Raw genomic sequence first — 21,507 nt, 5'->3', positions numbered from 1 at the left:
GGGGGGGGGGGGGGGGGGGGGGGGGTCGACAGCTCCCTGGCATCCCAGTCCTGGCTTGTGAGCTTTTCCCTCCTCCTCTCCCTCCTGGCCCCGCGGCCCAGGACCTCCAGAACTGGGGCGGCAGGAACCTCCCCCTTCCCCGGGATGCCCCCCCCCGCTGAGGGCACTGCCGGAGCCCACGGCGGGGTGACCAACTGCTGCGGGGCTCACCGAAAACGCAGAGCAGGGTCCAGCCAGACCCATGGAGAGGCGGGGGGAAGGCAGAGAGGGAGGACGGGCTTTAATTGTTAACCGTTTCCATTCCCCTAGGAAAGCAGCTGCCCACCGCCGCCGCACAGCATTTTGTCTTTTGTCTGTTTTTTGCATTTGTCCGTCTGTCCGCGCGGGGCAGCGGCTCGGAGCTGGGCCGCGCGGAGCGGGGCGGGGCGGGGCCGGGCGGAGCGGGCGGGGCGGGGCCGGGCGGCAGCAGCCGGCACCGGCGGAGCGGCTCCCCGGGCTGCCGGCATTATTTCCCATGGTAACCAGGCTAACAACAAGCCCAGGAACGGCAACTTGTTTGGAAAACAAGACAGCGCTCAGCCCCCTCGCCGCCTCTCCCAGCCTGGTGGGTGGCACGCACGTTTATCACAGGTGACACCAATCCCCCCACCCCCCGTGCATCACGTGGAGAGAGGACAAATTATCTCATTACTCCCTAACAACTAATTCATTTAAAGGACAAAAGCAAGCAGCACATCAATCCAGCAAGTACAGTGAAGGTGAGAGGCAGAGCTGTCTCGACACACGAATTACATACCAGAAACCGTGTTAGCAGAGCGCGGGGCGGGAGCAAACCGGAGCGCCCTGGCGATGGGGGATGCAGGGGCTACGCGGACCGGCGCGGTGCCGCCCCTGCCCCAGCCCCGTGGCTGTGGTTTGGCTGCTGGGGGCTCGGCACCCGCGGCGGGGGGCGCAGGCACGAGGCAGCGGCTCCGGGCGGGGGGCGCTGCAGGGTGCCGGCGAGGAAGCGTTGGACAGATGGTTCTGCCCTCCGGCCCCCGGTGTGAGCGCTCGCGTGATGGTAGGAAAAGTTCTTTCAACGAGGCAGTGTTCGCCGGGGGCTGCTCCTTCCGCGGCCCCTGCCGAGCGCCCGGTGCGGGCTGCCTGGGGTCTGCACCAGCGGGAGCTGCACGCTCACGGGTGGGCGAGCGCTCGCGCGGACACCGGAGGTGCTGGCGAGCAGCCCTCAGGTCCCGTGGGTCTCACATCGGGCATCTCCGCACTTCACCACCCCGGTAAAACATGCTCCTTCCCCAGCCAGGGTGCAAACGCAGACCCCCTGTGCCGGCGGCTGTCGGGGTTCAGCCGACAGGCAGTAACTCAGCCCCAGCAGCTGCTTGCGGTGCTCCATCCTCTCACAAGGCTCACTATAGTTGTTCAGAGACCAGAGCTGTTTTATCAGGGTTTATAGTTTCTCTCTAACGTGCTTTTTTTTTTTGAGCCCTGGCATCCTTTTCCCTGTCCTGAAAGGGAACGAGCAGCCTGGGAGCACCTCAGGTGCAGTGCCCAAGAGCAGCGGGTCTCACTCTCTCGCTTCCAACCCACAGGCTGCCGACCTGTAATTTAGTGGGTTTACTTTTCTGTTCACCTTTGAAACAGGGGGGAAAAAACAGGCAGTACCTATCCTGGAAAACCTTTCCCTCTGAGCTGAGAAAATTTTCTGAGTTCAGCAAATAAACACCCCTACCCGCATGTACACAGGGTAATGGCGCTCAGAACCAGCAGTCTGATGTGTTAAGATCAATTCACTTTTTTATCTCAAAAAGCACAAAACTCGATTTTTTTCTCTTTTGATAAAACGGCGCTACAAGCAAGCAGTGCCCTTAAAGCAGAAGGCAGCGCAGGCGGCAATGGGAAGGCTTACAGGCTCACCGCTTTGATACCACTCACCCCCTTGCCCCCAGCTCCTGATTTTCAAATGCTCAGAAGACAACAGGTAATAAATCTGGATATTTTACACTTTTTCATTTCCTCTTACCTCAAATTTAATGAGATTTTTTTCCCTTAACAATGGTACTATTGAAGCTGACTCTTAAACAAGGCCAGAGGGTTGAAATATTTTGGGGATGGGTGGGGGAGGAGGACTGCAAGAGATTGGAGGGTGGGAGCAGGGTGAGGAAAAGGGAGCTTAGACAAGGGTCACCCTGGCTTCAGTTCAAGCTTTGAGTGAAGGTTTAAAAGTGATTTTATTTTAGCTCAAGCCTGGAAATCGTCCCCCTTACCAGTATTACCAGGGATGAACCTGGTTTTAGCAAGTCCCAAGCAGCCTGGGTAGCTGAGATTTAGTGCTACAGTGACCACGGCTCCATTGCTGCAGGTGAAATTTATACTGGTGAGAGTGACTCCGGCTGAATGCCCTTGCTGAACATGGGCAGAGGGATAAACAGTGGGATTTACATTAGTGCGGGTCACGCTGTGCATGCAGGCTGGGCACTGCATGGAAATTCAGTGTGCTCTTCAAAACCTGCCTAGGGTTACCTGGCCCTTCTAACCCTGCCCTGCACGTGGGCAAGACACGTCATTTTTTTCAAAACTGACTCCGCCTTGAGCAAAAATCAAACCCAGCAGATGTAAAACTAGAGGAAGAAAACTCCTGAACTCCAACTGCAGCTCTGAACTTGGAGAAGCCAAAACATTTTGCAAAACCTCCCACTCCACAAGGTTTTCCCTGCCCTAAATACTTGATATTTTAGTAGCTGTTGAATTTCAGAAGTTCAGTATTGCAACTGAAGGCGATTAACGAGGAGAGGAAAGGAGGGAATCAAAGCTCCCGGTCCTGTGAGTGCTCTCAAAGGAGATTTCAGGTAGAAGTGATACTTCTTATGTTGGCTGTGATCACGCCGCCTCTGTTAGGTACTGCGGCGATGGCTTGGCTCCGCTTGCACTCCCCTCTCTCCCTCTCCCTTTTGTTCCCGTTACCATTTCCTTTGTACAACTCCTCCTTTTTTGTGTCACATATTAAGAAAAAAAAAAAAGAAAAAAAAAAAAGAAAGGATATTTTAATCTTCTTTGCTGTCCTTCAAAGTTAAAGGGACCGGCTGTTCGGTCCCATCTCCGCTTTCCCGCCACCCACACTCATGCTGCACTGGGTGCTCATGCCCGGAGGGTGCAGCTCAGCACCAGCAGCCCCATGGCAGCCCCATGGCCACAAAGCCAGGTCCACATGGGGTGGGATGCTGCCAGCCCACTGCCCTGCATGGACCAACTGATGGGAGAGAACTACTCCAAAGGGAAGGTGGGAAGGGTGTTCTTCCCCACTACTGCCTTTCCCTGGGGACCAGCAGGAAAAGGTGTCACTGCTAGTAACCTACACCGGCAAATGCGCCCAACCAGGACAATAAAATGGGAAGAGCAAAGTACAGATATGATCGCCAGGAGGGAAGAGCAAAGCTTCTGGGGAGTAGCCCCAGCTGCAGAGTCAGTCCTTTGCAAGTGCGGTGCGCGGTGTCTGACATCTGCTCATGCTGCGACGCTGAGATCCAGCCCACTGGGTCTGGAAAAACGCTGCTCTGTTTAGTAACTCTCAGCAGTTGGCAGTTTCACGTTAAATTGCAGCGTTAATCAGAAACACATTGTCCATATTGTCAACACTTCGTTTAACCACTTCTATAAATTCAGTATTAGTGTTAAAAAGATTCTGATTTGATGGATGAAATAGTCATCCTCCTGCAAGCCAAACCCAATAAAAGAGAGCTAATAATTCAAGGAAATAAAGCAGAAGATACTCGACGGAGGCACAAACGGGTGAGATTTCCCTTCATTTGCATCCGGTTTTGAAAGAACGCCAGTGACAGCAAAAAGGTGAGAGAGGGGAGCAGCTCCCTGCGGGCTGCCTCGGCAGGAGCTGCTTTCCCCCCCATGGTAGGCAGCACGGTCAGATGAGAGCACAGAGCCCCAAAACTGCACATCGACATGTTATCAGTGACTAAATGGTGTGAACACACCATTAATATTTCTTCCTTTCAAGATGGCAAAAGCTGCCACAGCAAAGCAGATTTTCCAGGCCTTTTCTGGCTTTCTGAGGCGTGAGTCCGCGTGGCACAGGCTGAGAGCCCCCCGCTGCCCTGAGTGACGGCAGCAGCTACGCCAAGGGAAATACCCAGGAATTAAACCTGTTTCCTCCAGGCTGGAGCTTGTTTTCTTCCTGGGAGGGTTGCCCGTCTCCTCCCCAGGCTGTGGGTGCTCCCAGGCGCTGGCTGGCTGCGGATGCACCCAGCAGGGGCTGTGGCACCAAGAAGCTGGGTTTGGGGGCATATTCAAGTTATTATTATTATCACTTTTGTTGGTGCTTCTTTAATCAACACACCCTCAGCAGGTGTTTTTGAAGTTCTTATTGTCTCTGCTGGCAGCCCACGCACATGGGAGTCTGGGTTGCCCATTTTGGGGTGAATCTGAGGGAGCTGAAGGGGAGCAGGGGTCGGAAGCACTGGGAGAGGATGCACGGCACAAGGGATACACGGTGCTGCAGCAGCTCTGGACAAACAAAGCATCCAGCCAGAAAGGTCCCCAGGGAGGAATCACCAAAAAATTTACTGCAGTGACCAAACAGCCTCAGGGCAGCCCAGGGGTGGAGCACCCGAGACTTGGCTGCCTGGGATCCCTCCATCACTGCAGCTGATGCGCATCTCCTGCAGCCGGAGAGGGAGGGAGGTCACTGCCAGCCAGGCGGCTGTGGGATGGGCTGGGAGGCACAGTGAGACCTGGCTCTGCCAGACATGTGTGCCCACCTGGGCACGGGCAGCAGCACCCTGGGATGCTGCCTTTGCACCTCTCGGCCTTGGCCATGACTTCTCAGGCATGTCCCCAAGAGCAGGATTAGCCTGTGAAGCACTGCAGTGACCTGAATTTCCTCCACCTCCACCCCTTATTAATGGAGCCTTCTGAAAACACTGTTTTAAAAAATGTGAGCCAGGCCCCAGATTCCAAATCTAATTGCATGAAACGAGAGGCTTTCAGCACTTCTCATCCTACACAAATAGTTTCCATTTTGATTCCCAATCTACTTGACAAAGTATTTGAAAGTTGTTGTTTTTACTGCAATATGAGTATAAAAAAAATAGCTCCACTCAGTGAACTTGGAAATCATGGAATAATAATCCAACAACACAAGCCTTCTTGGAAAACTCTTCTGAGAATAACAGTGCCCTTGGGCATGTCTAGAGCCTTGTTTATTAAAACAATATAGTTTAAGAATTAATGCATTTATTAAGTAGGACTTATTACATAAGAATATTGTGCTTCTTTCATCATTACAAAGGATCTAGTTACTAAATTAATGTAACCCATTTTAAAGGTTTTTATCTTAATCTTATTTGGTTTTAGGTAGCTGTTTTTGAGAAAAAAATGGAAGAGGGGATAAAAGGAAGGAAACCTTTCCACAAATACTCATGTTAGCCAAACTCTTCACGGGTTCTGCTTCTTAAACTGAAGAATGCAAGAAGAGATCAAAATTAGAGGAAATAAAACACAATTCCAGAAAAATCAGTATTTGTGTTGGAACAGAGAATGTCTGACGGAGCAGGGAGATACTGGGGGACTAGGCAAGTTGGGAAGAATTAAAAGCAAATTAAGGTTCCAATTCTGCAAACAATTATGCACATGGCTAATTGATGTGTCTGAGCCAGGCTGTCTGTTCCATTGCCCGCTGACGCCAAAAGCTGGGCACACACATGCCTGTGGGACCGAGCGCTCCAGTGATGCTGGCCGGGTGATCCCGGTGCACTGGCCCCCCTGCAGCTGGGGCTGGGCAGGGGGCTGAGGGCTGCTTCCTCCGCCCCACTCCCAGCCAGCGGGCACAGCAGAGTTGCAGCGGGCAGCAGGTGGGTGCAATGCCACCTGCTCTATTGCTGCCAGCTCCGCCAGCTCCAGGCTTAGCTGCTGGCAGGGTGGATGGAGCGACAGGAATGGAACGTGCAGCTCAGGAGCCAAGGTTCAGTGAAATCCTGCATCAGGAACTGATGCCGGCCTGACCCCAGCACTGGCCAGGGGCGGAGGTGGGCAAACGGCATTTTTGCAGAACCACTTTTCTGGTCTCGCTTGCCCTTCAAGCCTGTGGGTAACCAAGGAACAACAGCAAAAACAAAAATAACCTTTTGAGTCAAGCGGAGCTGCAGGAGCGGTGCTGAGTGAGAGCCCTGAGCTCTGCTGCAGCTCTGGCCCTTGCTGGAAGCCCAGGGAGAAAGGAGCCCCCCAGCTCTCTGCAGGAAGGGATGGCCACAGCCAGGACCCCCCCTCATGCCTCTGCCACCTCCCAAGCTGCAGAGGGTCCAGGGAGGAGCAGCAACCCCCTGCCACCCTGTCTGCTGTGGGGCAAAGGCTCATCCTGCTGCTCTGTGCCAACCCTGCACTGCGCTGGCTCATTCCCTCCTTCCCAAAGGGCTCCAGGGATTGCTGTGCTGCTCGGGGCTGGGCTGGCTGTCCTCCTTTTCTTCCAGGAACTTGGTGTGATAAATCAAGGGAGAAGAGCCCTGCTGCTGACAGCACCTGTAATGAGCCAGTCGAGCTGACGACAGGCTCTTGTTTATAGGTGTCTCCTTGCTCTCAGGGGGGTCAGGCACAGAGGAGGGGTGGGATAAGGTGGGATGGATTGGGGTGGGGTGGGTTGGGATGGGATGGCTGCTCCCTCTGGCAGCCAAAACAACTTCCTGGCCCACATCACACTGCTCCACCAAGGGCAGGTGCCCTTTGCTATCCGCCATCCTTACACACTGGAGGCTCTGGGAAGCCAGGAAGAGGGGCTTATTTTAAAGTCCCTTTTGGCTGGGAAAAGTCTGGATTTCATAAGCCCTTTTCAGTGTGAATTTTTTGCAGTTTTTCACAGTGATATCACATTAAGGTTTTCCATAGCCTCAGAATTTCTTCCAATTAATGGAAAAAACATTAATGTCCATTTAGGAAAATAACTTTTCCATTGCTGAAGAATCTCTTTGCTTATGCCTCATGCAGCAGAAGCCTCTGGATGAGCAGGTTCTGGCGAGCCCCAGACCCACAGCCTGGAGGACCTGGGATCTGCCAGCAAGGTCATCCTGGCTCTGCGGCCAGGGTGGGAGCAGGGACACACAAATGCTTTCCAGACCCTTCCAACAGAACAAAATGACCCACCTTTCCCTGCTCCAGCTCTGACCCCAGTCCCTGGGAGGAGACAGCCATCCTGTGCAGGCAGAGCGTTTGCCATTTGTTTGAAGCCTGGGCTGGCTACACCTCTCTGTGTGCGTTTGGGGGCCTGACCATGCCTGCATGGGGGTACAACAGAGCCAGCCGAGGGGCTGAGACAGCCCTGCCAAGCCCAGGGCACCCTGAGCCATGCCCCAGCCCTGTGCCAGCCCAGCCATGCTCCCTGTCACCTCCTGCCCCACACGCAGGGGGCTGTGGCAGGCTGGCAGAACAACCAACATGTTGTGGGTTTCTGCACACAAACCATGCTTGCCCATTGCAACACCAACAAATGTCACAGACACAGCATATGGATAATAAAGTCTGCAGTTAGTGTCCCTTTTCTTGCCTGAGGAGTGTTGCTGGATTCTGCATCACATTAACTACTTTGGGTCTGGAAACCCAATCCTGGCTCCTGGAAGGTGTGCCAGGTGTTATCACCCCTCACCGTGCTCTGGTTTTACCACTGAGGCTGGCAGAACACCCTGCCCATCACAGCTGGGGTTATCCACGGGCACCACGTTAAAGGTCTGGGCCAGCGGTGGACCAGGCTGGCTCCACTCCCAGCCCCAGCCTCTGCGCGGTGCTGGGGCTCTCACACAGCCCTGCTGGAGCATGCACAACCAGCAAGTTAGAAGTAAATACCCAGCCTTCTTATTTACATTAATCTTACTTTAAATAGCCCTGTTTCTCAAGCAAGAAACTACAGGAAGAATTTACTTCAGAAATGCCGAAGTTAAAATAAAACTAAATACCTAAAAATCTCTGAGTTGACCTTGGTACTAGATAGGAAAACACAGCCCCTATAGTTGCATGGGCAAGTTTCCAAATATTAGGGAAAAGCCACGTCCTATTATTTCTGGAAGTTAAACCAGGATCCATATCTAACAACACTAACATCAACGATACAGAGAAGCCTGCACAGCAGCACTGCTTGGTGAGGAGCAGGTTGGGCTTCTCAAAAGAGGGAAACGACCTTTGTCTGGGCTGGCCACAGCTGGCGGGGGGGGCCCTGTAAAACGCTGCTCACGCCTGTGCCGCAGCCACACGTGTGCTGCTGCCTGGCCATTCCCATCCCTAATGCTGGGTGATGCTCGGTCATGGCCCAGGATGGGGCAGAGGCACCAGAGTATCACACTGCTGATACATCTCTCAATTGTAGAAATGCTTGCTCTCCGGTGTGTTTGTAAATAATGAATGGAAGGAGTCCAATCTTTATTGTTTTATTTCCACATAATCCACCCCTATCTGGTAAGGGCTACCAGCATGTTCGGGGATGTTATCTGCAAAAGATAAATATCCTATCTCATATGTGAATTATTACTTTTATAAGAAACATAATCGTATAAAAGCTACTTGAAGAACTTGCACTTGCTGGAGAGACTGAAGCAGGCAGCAGACATACAGCTCTTGGAAATTTGAGACTGCTCCTCCCCATTCTTCTGAATAAAAGATATTATGGGGTTTTTTTTTAATCTCTGATAGCGTCAGTCAGTCCCTGGGACAGTTAGCAGACATTGTAAACAGAATATGCTTTAACAGGGCTGTAAATAACACTTATGACTGCTGTAACTTACAGCATTGAGACCATGGGATTCTTTTAAAAACACAGGTGCCTTTTTCTTCTTTAGAGATTTCACCGTTTGGGAACATTTGATCCCCTCTCAGTTTTTGGATACTGAAATTTCTATTTTCAATATTGGAAAGCTGAAGAGCATTCTGGTGATCTGCACCTGCTTTGCTTTCCCATGCTGTGTGCCATTGTTTTCTGCATCCTCAGTTCCAAAATACATCCTTTCTCTGAGGACAGAATTTAAGTCCGTAGTTAATTTTCAGCGTGTGTGTTGTGCAGGACCAGGCTTTGACATCCCAGGGGAAATATTCCCAAGTTAGGGTTCTACCTAGAAATAAATTCACTTTCTCCACTCACTTGTGTGTTGGCACACAGTTTGGTGCACAACCACAATCATCCTTTAATGCAACAGGACAAAGCACCTGGGTGAAAACGTGAAGGGGAAGAAAAAGAGGAAAGAAAAGAAGAATGACAACACACAACCACACAACACATCACTGAAAGGGTTTCCCTTATTCCCCTTTCCTGGGGAATCTCCAGCTGTTCCTCTCCAGCCCGTGCTGGGGCAGAGCTGCAGGAGAGCAAGCGGTGGCCAGCTCTACCACCCGCCCCGGGCTCGGGGCTCCAGCCCCTCCAGCCACATCCAGCCCCAGGCTGTCCAGCCCGGCTGAGATACTGGAAATTTTACTCCTTCCAGCTTTGGTTTTTCAGTTGAAACTCTTGGCAAGGTTTCTGTTTTGCTTAAGATCAAGTTCCACCTTCTCTCTGTGGTGCAAGGGCTTGGCCCAGGTCTAAGAGGACTTCGGCATTGGCAGCAGCCTCCAGAGCAAGTGGAAACTCTCAGAGTGACACAAGAAACTGTACGGTCCTGTCAGCATGTCAGCTGTGCCGGGGGGCTCGGGCAGCCACCCCCTTGCAGCACATGCCGTGCTCGGACTGGAGGCACTGGGCTCCAAGGGCAGAGCAAACCCCTCTCTCAAACAGTGAAGCTGAGCAAAAAGATTTCCCGTTACTATCACTTAGCAGGCAGTGAGGATTCCTGGGGAAAAAAGAAAAGCACAACAGAGGTGACCCAGGAGGTGAGCTGCTGAGGTAGCCTCGCTCTGCAAAGCGGGGTGCTGGGGCGGTGCTGCCTGGCAAGGTGATGGGGTGATGCCCCCCGGGGAGGGGAACCCGCAGCACATTTTATTCTGATAGCAAGGAGGGGAGTGTCCTCCCATACCTGAGAGATGATGTGCATTAAATCCAGAGACAGCGCAGAGAGGGATTTTCCCTCAATAAAGACTTAAAAGGTTTTAAAGACTTAACAAAAACAGCTTTGAACTGTGTCTGAAACAGTATAGCTCTGGGGTTCCAGGCTTGGAGTAGCATTAGTAGGAAATTTTCTGATGGAGCTTTTCCATTGGAAACTGCAGTTTCAGTGGCATGAGAACATTTCACAGGAATACATTGATTTTCAAGTACATTTTTACATGGATTTCGTTTTGCTACTGCTGATACTTTTCATTTGGGCTTTATCTTTGTGTTTATCAAATATTTAACTAGTAACAAGTAATATTTGCTAAGAAGATCATATCTCAGAAAACTTTAAAGCATGACTTTCTCAGTTCAAAATATCATTTTAAAAATAATTTTCTGCATAAGATACATCCTGCTTTCCAACTGGTTTTAATTTCAAAGTGAAAAGCTTTACTGTTACAATTATATTGAATTACAGTGACTCATGATGATGACAGCAATGGCAATGACACCATTCCTGCTGTTTTGCAATGGGACGCTCTCGCCCTCGGTCCATCGACACACACACATGGCGACGTGGTCACGTAAATGAAGCCAACAGAAGGAGGATGCACCGGTACCACATTTATGGCCATTCACTATTATTTTTCAGGCGATCATCATGCACGGTAAGTCCAATGAGCAGCAGGAGAAGCTAAGGGGAAGCACAACTGCCAGAAGCCCATGTGACACCCGCGAGGCTGTGACTGTGAGGGTCCCCATCCCCTTAGCAACAGGCTGTGAGGGTCCCCATCCCCTCAGCGACAGGCTGCACACAACCCAGGGGCTGCTGAGGTGCTGACAGCATGGCAGGAGGGCCAGCAGTCTGGGACAGGAGAGCCCTTCCCTGTGGATTTATTTTTGGGATTGCTCCCTTGCCAGTGGCTGATGAGCCAGGAGCTTAGCTGGTGAATACAGGAAATATGACTGAAGTAGTCGGGGAAAGGGAGCAGTTAGTTAATTACACACTTTTTGCAGGCAATAAGAGGAGGGAGGACCGTTTAAGAAAATTCTGTTCAAGGAGCAATCCCCTCTGGTCCGGGCACTCATTCTGTGCTTGGCTGTAGGGCCAAGGCACCCACAGCACCTGGGCTGCCTGGAGGGGCAGACCTGGGGCGAAGACCTCAGGTGCGGAGGAAAACTTCTGCAGACACACACCACCACGTTGTTAAACTCCTCCACGGATTTGTAAGCAGGCGTGATAAGGCAGCGATAGCGCGCAGCCATCAGAGCTGATGGATATCTGGCGCTGAGGCTGAATAGGGCCCCGAGCTCCAAGAAGCTCTGAGCTTTCTTTCGGAGCCTGGAGGAAATAAAGCCCTTGGTAAAATAAGCGGATCAGATAAGCCAGGAGAAAAATGGAATTGCATAAAGTAAAAATAACTAATCTCTCTGTATTTCACCACATACAAAAAGCAAAAGCTGATCCTGAAAGATACCTGATGGATGCGTGCTCTCTCGTTCAGAGGCAAGGGTTCTTCCTTACTTTTAAGAAAAACAGGGAGATCTGTAGCTGGGGCCAGTGAGTCACACTGCGCAGTCCTTTCAACCAGCGTTCAAAGGCCGTCAGGCTTGAAAGTATTTAAACCCAGGAAATGCTAATACTATATTTTATTACATTTTAAAGAGACAAAAATCCTTTGGCCCAAATCTGCTGTGCAAAATAAACAATATTTTAGTTCTGAGCTATGCACATCAGGTCTGTAACGCTCGCTCGGCTGCACAGATAGGCGGCTGTAACATAATGCTTTGCTAAGGGCTCCCAAGCTCTGGCGGGGCCCCTGCCTGACTCAGGGAAGGAATTGGGTTCACATAACCCTCACTTAAAAAATAGACTGGCACATTTTTGCTTTATCAAACTCTATTTGCAAAAGACTAGGGCTAAATGATCTGAAAAGGTTATTTTGAAACAGGGTCACCCTTGCTGCCACAGGTCTAATAAAACAAAACTATAGCCAAATTAGAAACATATTTCATCTAATAGGGGAAAATATAATTGGTGAATCTGTCTGGTGTTTGACCTACAGTATTTATGCTAAATGAAAGTTTAAATATATCACAATGCAGCATGAACAAGAAAAGCTGCATTCACTATATATTCTGTGGTTTGATCCCTTCCCCTTAACCCTTAGCTTTGCACGAAAGCCAACATCAGCATTAGCTTTGGCCGCGTTGCACAGATGCTATGAAATAAAAGTGATGGCCAAGGTTTGCAGAAGTGATGAGTGATTCTGGGTAAATACCCAGGAAACCAAAAGAGGGTTCAGAAAACGCTGAGTGCTGTCCCTCTAAAAATTAGGTCTCTTAGGGAGGGAAGTTTGACATCCAAGTTCTGGTGTTCTCAAAGTGTCAAGTCAGATTTGAAGCCAGTACTTGAGAGATGCTCAGCAGAAGGAGGATGGGTGTCTGCTGTGCTGGGGGTCCTGGCATTTTTGTCCTCGTGGGCGCACAGAATAATGTGGGCATGGAGCAGGTACAATGAAAATACGGATTCTGTATCACCAGAGCTAAAATATCATGCCCTGGTCATAAACACGGAGAGCAGGGCTAAGCTTCCAGGGCTTCTGAAGACAGAGGAACCCCTCACACAGACCCCAGCCCAGCTGCCCTTCAATCTGCGTGTGGAAATCCGAACTTCTGCAAAGCTGCTCCACACACCAGATGCAGCTGCACGCAACAGCCACGCCACGGGCAGATTCTGGGGCTGATGGATGGTACCAGCCCCGCAGTGTCCTGACCAGCTCTCCTGAAAGTCCTGAGGCTTCCCTCACCGTGCAGCCCCCAGCCCCGGCGTGGGTGCTCACAGAGGGCAGTCACTGCTCTCACGTGTGTTCGCTGACAATGCAGGAGGTGTAATTTGTGGTCAACCAGCTGTTTATAATTCCCAGTGCCTATAGAGCCCCTCCCCCCGCCCCCAATAATTTATGTTCTGCATAAAGGCGAGAGGATCCTTGAGCAGCAGTGATGGATGAAGGAGATTATTAACAAGGATATCATTTTAAGAGAGTCTGTCTTTTGGTTCCTCGCAGTTACATAACATTTCATAAATTTCATAACAAATTGGTTCCCAACTCGTTAGCTTGCCAGCAGGCCCCTCAGCCAGCCCAGCCGGCGGATCAGAGGGTGCCCATGCCCCAAACCCTGGGCTGGGCAGAGCTCCTGCGCTCCATCCCTACACGTCTGCTCCGCACGGACCACACAGATCCTGCCCTGGGCGGTCCTGGGCCTGACTCAGCACCTGAAGATAACTGGCAATAACCACAAGTGTAGTGTTCTCGTCAGCTCTCACCGATGCAGAGAGGAAGGATTTTCAGGTGAGGTTTCTGGCAAAACCAGTTGAAACAAGCACGGTTTATCCAGGTCCAGACACCAGCTGCAACCCCCAATTTCAGTGTCAGTGCTGCAGAGGCCCATCTAGCGTCTTTCCCCAGGACGAGAAGCCAGCCCACCCCCCAGCTGTCCTGCCCACCCGGTGCACCAGGGAAATGCCCCCTCTCCAGCTCCCCCAGAAACTTCCACAGCAGCCCAGCACAAGGGGACAGTTTGACAAGTGGCAGCACGCACCGCCTGCAGCCCCTCTCTCCACAGCTCTCTGCCCTCCCTCTGCCCGCAGCCCCCACCCCAGCAGCCTTGGAAGAGACCGTTTGCCCTTTGCATGGTGGAAGAGCTGGATGGCCGAGGCTGCCAGTCCAGGGAAGCCTCTACGCAGGGATATACGGTATTCGTTAGGAGCACTCTTCTGACGAGGGACATGTGCCAGTCCCTGTGTTCCCTAGCATTCATGTGTTTCAGCAAAACCCGTTGTATGCTCAGCCAAACTTCTGTAGCTATGATTCATCTCTCACAGGAGTTCAAACTAAAAACAAAAATCCCAACCAAACAATCCTTTAAACTCCAAGTCCCAGTAAAATCAACTCCTCCAGCAGGAGGAGGGATGCATGGCTCTTCCCCTGAAGTGCTTGGGGAGGGCATGGTGCACAGGCAGGACCAGGTTTGCTCCCCTGGGCTTGGCTTTCTGAGCTGGAGCTACACTAAAATCCTGAATAGGGCAGCAAGACTACAACAGTGAGCTGAGAAGATAGGCTTGGAAGACAGGGAGCTTTTCCTCTTTTCCTTTTCTCCACTCTTTTTTTCTTAAAAAGCTTCATGTGGAAGAGAAAGAGGCTAATTAAATTCTTTTGCTGAACATATTTAGTGAGTCTTTCAGAGAAGTGATTGCGTTTGGCCGCTGTCCAACAGCGAGGAGATAGGATTGTGTTCAGGAAAAAGCGAGAGCAGAGCACTGATTTAGGAGGATCCAGGCAGATGACCAGCTGACAGGGTCTGGCCTGTCTCAGACACTGAGGGAGGAAGGATAAGGGTGGCCAAGGTGGCTTTCTCAAATTCCTAGCTTGTGAGGTTAACGCAGATCTCGTCTCCACGACATCCGCTAGTGCTTAATTTACAGCATGCTTTGAGCGTGCGCTTGCAGCCTATGCACCACGCTGCCTCCACTGATACAGGCATTATTATTTATTCAGTACCAAGCATCCCATGCATCCAAAAATAAATAAAACTGTTGCATCGGCAGCCCCGAGGCCCTACTGAGCACTGCACTGATGCTAACATGTACTACAATTTCCAGCCTCGCTCATGTTCAACAAGCATCGAATACGCCTCTGAATGTAGGTGCTCCTCTGAGCTGAAATTCCAGGCTCCCTCGCTGGGCTCCGGTTGTCCTGGCACACAGTTGGGACCCTCCATATGGGACTGTGGAAGGACGTGTGCTTGCCCACTGCAAGTGTTTTTGTCTGGGAGCACAACACCGTGCACCCCTCCAGAGTCTCGAGGCCATGCCACAAGCACTGCTGTGCTCAGGGCCTCAGGGTTGCAGCACCAGTGTGGGTGCGTGGGGTGCCCAGCCACTCCACGAGTGAGGACAGGCTGGAGGCAGCCCAGCCCCCAAATCCCCGTGCACCCTCGTGGCAGGTGGTTCCCCCGCAGTTACCCCCATCCCAGGCACTGCAGGGTACCTGCCCCAAAGCTGCACCAGCTGCCCAGCGGGCCACCAGCTCCTGCAAGGTGGCACATCTACATCTCTTCAGCACATTTACATCTCTTCACCTATTTCCGGGGCAAATTGCTGGGGTTTATGACGCCTGACCAGCTCCCTCGGGGATATCATTAGACGGGCAGTTAGTGAACCACGACATGAGGTTTTGCTTTTCCCACAAGGTTCCTGTGAGAAAGCCCTCCCTCCCTTCCCCCCACATTCATCTTATCTCCAAGGGCGGCTGAGCTCAGTGCCCCAGCCCCTGCAAGCTGGGGAGCCCCCGGAGCTCCGCAGCACCCACCAGTGCCACCCTCATCCTCGGCAGCTGCACCCCCGTGCTCGGCTGCTCTCCCAAGCAGCTTCTCCCTCGGATTTCAGCTCTTTAGTATGAGCAGCCTCTGTGCAGGAGAAGCCTGGGAATGGCTTTAAAGCCTAAGACACTCCAGAAACAATTTCTGCTTTAGCATCCCAGGGCTCTAAGCACCGCCAGCCACACAGACACCCATGCTCTGCCAACGCTTGGGTCCAGCAGCTGACACCGCACCGTTCCCAGGAAGGGGCTGTGGGACTCCCAGCCCAGCCCTGCGCTGATCAGGCTTTGCACTAGAGCAGCAGCTGTGGTATCTGTACCACCCAGCAGCATTCCTGGAAGCACTGGAGATCCCACGGAGGTCAGAGCCCAGCACAGCCGGTCAGATGTGCTCAGCGGTGGCCGAAGCCCTGGACCGCCAGCCTCCCGCATGCATTCCTCGGCACTGGGGCTCCCACACCACCTCGCTCATACAAGACGCTTTGCTAGGAAAGTCTTAACAGAGAGACAGTTTCATCCCAAGCAGATGTTTCAAATTTGTTGTTAACCCATATTTATTTAGACTGATAATAACAGGCAGCCCTCCAATTGCGCCGGGAGTTTTTACAATAAACTCAGGCTCGCACTATCAAAAGCAAATCAATTAACAGCACTATCAGGCCCCACCCATCCATGAGATTCCCACCAGGAAGCACCAGCTCGGCTGGGTCCTTCCCGAGACGGGAGCTCCCTGCAGCACTCATCCGAACCCGACCAACCTTTTCAGAGTCCCCGCAGTGCATCACGCTCCCTCATCCCCTTCCCCATCTAAAGCTCCTTTTTAATTGACTTCAGAGAGAGGAACAGTGATGCTTTCTAAGGGGAAGTTTGATTTTGGCATGCAGTTTTCTCCACAGACTTGGCAAATGGATGTAACAAGGTCACAGAGAAAAACAGTTTTATTCTCTGATTACTGTAACATGATATGAGCTTGGAATTGCATCCACTTTGCCTATTTATTTAGGCATTGCTTGTCTGGTCCCTGAAGAAAACCCTCCAGCCCTGGAACCACATGTGGGCAGGGCCAGAATTGCTCCCCTGTGCTCCCCAAACATCTGCAAGCACAACTCCTGGGTGCTGCAACAGAGCTGCCACAGCTCCCAGCACCAGCTGAGCTCAGCACAGTGCAAGTCCTAACCATTAAAAAAAAAAAGGGTGCATTTTCACTAGATGGTCTCTGGATGAAGAACATCTTTGTGCATCCTTTTTTATTAGTCCAATATGGCCTATTTAGAAAGTGCAGCAGGGACAGCATACAGCACATCATCTCTTCTTGATCAAGCTAAATCCATGCAGAAAAATGAATACAGCAGTTGTACGTACCTCACTTTGTGAAAGTACTCATCCAGAGTAAAATATTACAAATATTCAGTGAATTGTCAAAATAATGGGAATATAACAAGGTCGAAATACTAAGTTATCTGATCATAATCAGCCCTAATTCCAGCAAAGCCACGTTTAAAGGAGATTGTTTTGTCAAAGGTTTTTCATGGCCCAATGGCTTTGTAGCACAAGGTTGTTTGGATCAAGTCATTTCTGATGAACATTTATTATGGTGAGGAAATGTCACATTCATTTTATGCTGTGAAAGTTCATAAACTTTCTTAGATAATTTAAGGACTTCTCAGCCTGTAACCTGTTGCCCTAGGAATGATTTAAATCAGAGGACAGGCAGAGCATGAGGCTTGGACACCAGTTGTGGCACCCGCCGAGGAGTGCCAGGACTGGAGGACAGGGATGCCCACCTGACACAACTGGCACAGCCCAGCACTTGGCAAGGAAAAACAGCCACTGGTTTCGTCAGTGTGGACAGCACGGCCTGGGGGTGGTCCTGGAGTGGGGAGGTGTCCCACCAGTGCCTGGGGTGCCGGCAAAGGAGGGTGGGTGCTGGGAGCTGCTGGGGGAGCAGTGCCTTGAGGCAAGGGACAAGCCAGAATCCCTCAGGGGAGGAACCAGAACCCCACAACCTTCCTTGCTGCAAGGGTTAATGCTCCTGCGCTGGAGTGGTGGGGGTTTTGCTGACTTTCTGCTCTTACATCATGGCTGTGCTATGAGGCCTGGCAGGGGTCCGTGTTTGAGCTCTACAGCTCCTGGCTCTGAGCTCTGTGTAATTTTTGGCACAGAGGAAGGGAGCCTTGTCCGTGGCAGTGTGGATGGGGCACAGGCACCAAGTGAACCCATCCCCTCACCGGGGCTGGCAGGGGTTCGCCCAGAGACCCCCCTTTGGCTAGTAGTCTCCCTTGGGGGAAGGAAGGTGCCAAAAATGCTTGTGCAGCTCCCAGTTGTTAACTGGGCTGAGGGGCTGGGAAGAGTTGCTCTGTGCAGCACAGCTCTGCATGGCAGCGTGGCACAGCATGGCACAGCATGGCGCAGCATGGCAAGGCACAGCATGGCGCGGCACGGAGCGCTCCCTGGGATGCCCTTGGCCCATCAGAGCATTTCCATGGGACCAAGCAAAGCCAGAGCTACCCCAGCCTGGCTGGAGGTGCCCAGCTCCAGTCCCGTGCTGACAGTGAGACACCAGCCTCCCGGGTCCAGGCTGCAGGAATGAACTTACAGAGCAAAACCAGGCAGTCTGAGTCAACTACTCCCTAAAATCATCAATTACTCTGTGACAGCCCAGAAGGAGAGGAGGGGAAGTCAGGGACATGCTGTGTAGGGGAGTGTGAAGCCAGAAGGAGAGAGCAGTAGTTAAAAAACACGGCTGTGAATCGGGAGGCAGCAATGTTATTTCCAGATGCATGAAGGCTTGAGTGGGTGTGTGAGGGCTCCAGAGCTGCCCTGCAGCACCAGTCCCACTCACCTGCAGGGCCGCTGGGTGTTTCGGGAGCCGGAGCTAGTCAGGATGCTCCTTCCACCCTACTCGGGCTCCATGGGAGCCAAAATGGAGCAGCAGGACAAGTGTCATGGGGGGCATGGGGGGAGTGCAGCACCAGCAGGCACTAGGACTAGCGTTGCTTGTGAGCACCATCAACACTCTGAAAAAGAGCATAAACACACTATCAATAAAGTTTACAGATGAGACTCAGCCAGGATAAATTGCAAATACCACCAACAGCAGAGGACACGGGACTTGGAAGAATTAGGAAAGTGCAGAATGCAACCAAGGGAAACACGGCTGGGACAAAGTGCAGCCAGAACGGCCAAGACACGAGGGAGTGAGAGGGAGGAAACAGGAAAATCTGTATGCTGCTCTGATGGGAGAGGCAAAGAAAAGATTCCAGACAGAAAATTTAGGATGAGTCTGCAATGACAGATGAAAGAAAAGATCATTTCCAACCCTGCTATCTTTTCAGTCTGTGGAAACATGCTGGTTTCTATCAGTGACTGGAGCAAAGCTGGGTGCTGCGCATCACTGGGACTCCTTTGTGGCAGTAAAGGGCTCTCAGAGGAAAGCAAGAGCCACCAGACACGGAACAACCACCAGGCTTGGTGCTGTCTTCCACCTCCTCTGAGCAAGGACAGGAGGAGGGGAATGGTGGTGTGCAGGCTGCCTCCCTGCCAATGTTCAATGGGAGGTATAAAGAATTGGACTCAAGCACAGATTTAGTATTCAGATTTTCTCTTTTCCTGGCAGAAAGATGTACAAGACACCCAAGGGAAGCTGCAGAAACTTTCATTTTGCGTGCTGAAACCAAAACAAAAACACAAATAAGAAGATGGGCTAAGTATTGGGAAATACATCCTGGAGTGCAAACTCATCAGGTGACCTTCAGCATCTCTGGGTCTAGAAAACAGTGAGGCCAGTTGTGAATTTACCTATTATTCAGCATGACAAAGTTAATTGGAACATGGGAAAATCATCATCAGCAATTTCCTTTCAAAACTTATTTGTAGTAAAAATAGTCCACAGGAAAATAAAACACAAGTATGCATAGGACTAATATTAAATTACCTCGGGTTTATCATATCTGAACCGAGAGGGGAAAACAATGACATCTGGACAAACCATTAATGGTAAGAGGCTTAGCATGACTGAGGGTCACTGCAGTCCTTCCTTCCAGCGTGGCAACAAGAACGACTCATGCTGGTCCAGGCTGGAGCACCGGGATCGTGTTTCCCACGCTGGGGGTTCTGATCGCTGCAGGAGGAAGGGCTGGTTTCAGCAGAGAGCACCGCACTGGGGAAAGGAGAAACAGGCCACCAAACTGGAAATAATTCCTAACTGGTTTCTTCTTCTCAAAAAGTAGGTTACTCCCCCATGGCTAACATCACTGTCACCTTTTATGTGCCTTAGAAATCCACAGACAATCATAGATTCATAGAATTTCAGTTGGAAAAAACCTTTAAGATCTTGACGGATGGAGAGCAATACTGAAATGAAATGCTGGGAAATAACGGCCTTGTGCACTTCTCCCTTTTTCCCCATACCTGAGCTGGGGCCTTTGTAAGGTTTGCAAACCCAGGAGCCCCCTGCCCTGCCTGCAGAGCCACCTTGGGGACACCGCAGCCCACTGGTGCCAGGGCAGGGAGCTGCTGCGCCCAGCCCTCCAAGCACTGGCCAGGGGACCGTGTCCTGGCAGCTGGGAGATGGTTTTGTTTTAGAAAAAAGGAAAGAAAAATCAGAAAAAAAGGAAAAGAAGATCAAGCATGTTGCATACTGATGAAAAGAAACCCTTTCCAGCTGCGTAAGAGGAAACCCTCTTCCCATTCTCTGCACAGGAGCCAGATGTCCCCGTGCCCAGGAGGATGGAGGGCTCCGGGGGGACCCACACGAGTCCATCCCTCCCTACCAAGGCACGGGGAGATGGCACCATCCCAGGGCCAATTCCTTACAACCAGAGCAGCGCAAGATGCCGCCAGCAATACGACTCCATCACACTCAGCAGCAGCAGCTCCAACTCCCCATTTGATGCCGTGACTCCTGCAGAGTTTGCCCATACTCTGTCTTGTCCCAGTGCTCTGCCACAAGTGACCCAGGGAGACCCAAAGCAGGTCCGTGCAGGGGCCACTGCCCTGGCACATCCACTGCAGCCGGGGCAGCCCGGCAGCTCCCCACCTGCCAGCCTTCTGCTCCAGGCCAGGGCTCAGCACCCCCAGCCCCCACTGACACGGGGTGGGATGCTCATGTGGGAGGCGAAGCTGGACAAGATCATCAGGTTGCAGAGAAAGGCAAAGGAAACATTTAATGAGCCTGGCGCAAGCTTTAAGCAGCATGCTGAGGTGTAGGGGGATGTATGTCCAGGCACTCTGCTCTAGACTCCTGCATCTAATAAAAACAAATGCGTGCAGCACTAGTGACCTAGTGCATAATTATAGCAAACAGCAGCTCACGGTGGCTGGCATCGGGATGGGGATGAGGAGCAGGAGCATCGCCAGCACCACCAGCACCGTGCCAGCAGAGACAGTCCCGCAGCACACCGACCAGCGCTGCTGGCACAGGATTCATCCAGCGGCGCCTGATCCACCAAGGCCACTTTGCTTGCAGCTGTGTGAAGCTATATGATCATCTTTTTACTTAAAACACAAAAATATCTGAAAAGATCCTGCAAGCGTGTTTGCTGAATTTAACATCTGGAACATAAATAAAAGATGGCCGGAGAATGGGATTTCTTTGGAGAGTAGGAAACAAAGTACCTTGCCACTAACTTGTTTTAGCCGTTCTCTGTAATATAATTTCCAGTTCATTTGGTTATCAGGAACACTGATTATTTTCACGCTGAAGAGGCGATTTCAATGCCCAGTGCAGTACGTCCCATGTTTGGGATTCTGTGTTAGTTTTTTGATATCCACTAATTTCTCCATGCTGAGGCAAATTTGTCACACGCATGGGTCTGTTTGATTTCATTAAACAGAATATTTAAGCATAAAAATTGTTTAATCGCCTTGTGTCATTATGAGATGAATTTCATTTTGCATACATTTGCATATTTCATCAAAATTAAGGCTGCTAATATGCAAATGAGAGACAGGTTGCGGCTGAGGTGTTTATTGTAATAGCTGCAGGCTGTTCCACTTGAAAAGCTTCTGGGCGGTGCGGTGGAAGGGGGTGCACAGACCCCTCCAAATGCCTTTTAAAATCAATTTGCTGTATTTTTCACACTAAGGTCCCCTGCCAAACTGCTCCGGCTTTGCGCTGGGTCT

This window comes from Falco punctatus (genome assembly GCF_963210335.1).
Source record: "Falco punctatus genome assembly, chromosome: 1".
Taxonomy (NCBI): Eukaryota; Metazoa; Chordata; class Aves; order Falconiformes; family Falconidae; genus Falco; species Falco punctatus.
Note: the sequence above shows the minus strand (reverse complement) of the source record.